Source organism: Physeter macrocephalus, chromosome 12 (genome assembly GCF_002837175.3).
Source record: "Physeter macrocephalus isolate SW-GA chromosome 12, ASM283717v5, whole genome shotgun sequence".
NCBI classification, from domain to species: Eukaryota; Metazoa; Chordata; class Mammalia; order Artiodactyla; family Physeteridae; genus Physeter; species Physeter macrocephalus.
Window position 1 is genome coordinate 72893546 of NC_041225.1, and position 3572 is coordinate 72897117.

At 37.3% G+C, this 3572-nt stretch overlaps 1 pseudogene; it reads right to left on the reverse strand.

The window, feature by feature from the left end:
• Nucleotides 1-1375: 1375 nt before the first annotated feature.
• Nucleotides 1376-2264, reverse strand: LOC102983265 (proteasome maturation protein-like; annotated as a pseudogene).
• Nucleotides 2265-3572: the final 1308 nt, after the last annotated feature.

A 3572-nucleotide genomic window follows, 5' to 3' on the forward strand; every position in this document is an offset into this window, starting at 1 on the left:
GCAGGCAGATTCTCAACCACTGTGCCACCAGGGCAGTCCTAAAAATGAGATAGATGGAGAGAAACAGAAACCATGCCCTCTAAGTTACAAGGCCCATAAGGTAGAAACAAAATGATACATCGAGACTACCAAGCTTGTTTTGCAGAGGACCAGAGAAACCACAGACAAGGAAACAACTTGCTGACAGACCCTGACTAAGCATCACACAGGCTAAGGCACATTGAAGGACTAGAATGACATAGTAAACTTTAGACCTCAAATGACTAAAATCTACATGTTACATAATGAACCCTGCACATACAACCCATGATGAGGTTTGAAGAACAGTCACACCTGCACAGAGAACTCTAGAAACTTACAATTTGCTTTCCACCAATCATTTCCTGGCCCCCTCCCCCTCTTGCTCCCTGCTTCCACTATAAATACCCCAGTCAACAGCCTATCCAGGAGACAGATCTGAGCTTTGCCTCTTGTCTCCTTGCTTGGCCGCCCTGCAATAAAGCCTTTTCTTTCTGGAAAAGACTACTGCCTCAGTATTTGGTCTTTCCATTGTTCAGTGGGAAACAAGCCACTTGCTCTGTTACAAAATATTTTATATTAAAAGGGAATTAAGAGATATGTCAACTAATTGAAATGTTTAGAATTTAGTTGGTTCCTGATTTTTAAAACAACATATAAAAATAATTGTGGCATTTGTGAGAAAGTTGGAAAAATTTAAACAATGATTGGATCTTTTCTGATATTAAGCATTTACTGTTAAATTTTTGGAATAATAATGATATCATGGGTATCTTTAAAAAGAAAACTATTAACTTTCAGAGAAACATACTGATATATTTGCAGATGGAATAGTACATCTTATATCTGCTCCAGAAATGATAAGATAAAGGGAAGTATGTAGGAGTATATAACACAAGATGGGCCAGGTATTGATAATTGTTGATGATGGGTCATGGTGAAGTACTTTATTATGCTCTTCTATTTCTATATATGGTTAAAGTTTTATACAATAAATAATTTAAAATACATATGCAAAGAAACATGATATAAATATATATAAGTAAAGTTTTTGAGACAAGAAAACATAACTGTGTTCCTTTCATCGTCATGTCATTTGCTAAGTGTTTTGAATCATTTAAAATTGGATAAAAATGTCATATTTGAGGCTTCATGTATATTTTATATATTTTATAAATATTTTTATATTTTAATGTATATTTTGTTGGTAGAGGTGTTTTCACAGCAGCAGAATTTATATTTTCTGGCAAAACTTCTCATGTGTCAGTACTTTTAATATTGTATACATCAAATTATAGTAAAAAGACAATGATAAACAAGATGCAGTTCCTCTACTTTAATTAACCACACACCTCTATTATAGTAAGCCAAAATTATATTCCACCATCAAGTGAGGTTCTTTCATTACATCATTTTGTGATGGATCATTAAAAATATCTTGAAAACCAATAGCTTCATCATTACCCCTCAACATATCCCGTGAAAGATTTGAGCTAGGAAAAAATGGAAGATACTGAACATGCTCCACTCCATTGAATTCCATTTGTAATTCTATAGAGCAAATAGACCCTGGATGTTTCTTAATGTGGATAAATTCATTTTATTTCCATTGAGCATTTAATTGTGGTATACTAGTCAGCTGGGGCTGTCATAACAAAATATCACCAACTAGGTGGCCTAAACAATAGATATTTATTTTCCCACATTCTGAAGGTTGAAATCAAGATGCTGGCAGGGTTGGTTTCTCCTAAGGTCTCTGTCCTTGGCTCACAGATAGCTGCCTTCTCATTGTGTCCTCACTTGGCCTTTGTGTAAATCTCTGGTGTCTCTTCCTCTTCTTCTAAGGATATCAATCATTGGATTAGGGTCCTTATGACTTCATTTAATCTTAATTACCTTTGTAAAGGCCCTATCTCCAAATACAGTCACCTTGGGAGTTAGGGCTTCAATATATGAATTTGGGTAATACTGTTCAGTACATAACAAGCTGAAAAGTTTTTTTCTAATAATTCAAGAGGATGACTGGGCAAAAGTTAATTTTTCACATAAGAAAAATATTTTGAAAGAAGATCATGACTTTCAAAAGGTCCACTTGCTGAAAGTTCAATAACTGGAATACTATCCATTAGCTGAGATCCAAGTCCTCTGGCATTCACTTTCAGCCTGCTCTGCACACAGCCACTCAGCCCCCTGATGTCAGCCAGCTCCTCACTTCTAATTTTGGGAGTTAATTCCTCATGTGCCATCTGCTGGCACATGCTTTTTTTTTTTTTTTTAATATACACAGATTTGTGGTCAAAAAGATTTAGAAGTTACAGATAGCAAATAAACATACGAAAAGATGCTACACATCATATATCATTAGGGAAATGCAAATTAAAACAACGAGATACCACTACACACCTATCAGAATGGCTAAAATCCAGAACTGACAACGTCAGATGCTGATGAAGTACGGAGCATCAGGAATTCTTATTTATTTCCGGTAGAAGTGCAAAATGGTACAGTCACTTTGGAAGACAGTTTGGTGTCTTCTTACAAAACTAAACATACTCTTACCATACAACCCAGCAAATGCCCTCCTTGGTATTTACCCAAAAGAGTTGAAAACGTATATCCACACAAAAACCTGCACATGGATGTCTACTGCAGCTTTATTCACAAATGGCCAAAACCTGGAAGTGACCAAGATGCCCATCAGCAGGAGAATGGATAAATAAACTGTGGTGCATCCAGGCAACAAAATATTATTTAGCACTAAAAAGAAATAGCTATCAAGCCATTAAAAGACACGGAGTAAACTTAAATGCATATTACTAAGTGAACGAAGCCAATCAGAAAAAGTTACGCAGTGGACTTCTCTGGTGGCGCAGAGGTTAAGAATCCTCCTGTCAGTGCAGGGGACACAGGTTCAATCCCTGCTCCAGGAAGATCCCACATGCTGCGGAGCAACTAAGCCCTTGATCCACAAGTACTGAGGCCGCGCTCTAGAGCCCACGAGCCACAACTACTGAAGCCCGCGCGCCTAGAGCCCGTGCTCTGCAACAAGAGAAGCCACCATAATGAGAAGCCCGTGCACCGCAACAAAGAGTAGTCCCTGCTCGCTGCAACTAGAGAAAAAGCCAGCGCGCAGCAACAAAGACCCAACACAGCCTAAATAAATAAATACATTTAATTAAAAAAAAGAAAAAGTTATGTACTGTATGAGTCTAACTATATGATATTCAGAAAAGAGACAAACTATGGATATGTTCAGTAGTTGCTTAGAGGGAAAGGAGACATGAATAGGTGAAGCACAGAGGATTTTTAGGGCAGTGCAAATACTCTGTATGATGCCATAATGATGTATACATTTCATTATACATTTGCCAAAATCCATAGAATGCACAACACCAAGACTGAATCTTAATGTAAACTATGGACTTTGGGTAACTATGATATATCAATGTGGGTACATCAATTATAACAAATGTGCCATTCTGGTGAGGGGTGTCGATAATGGGGGAAGTTACGCACGCCTGGGGACAAGACATATGGGAAATCTCCATACTTTC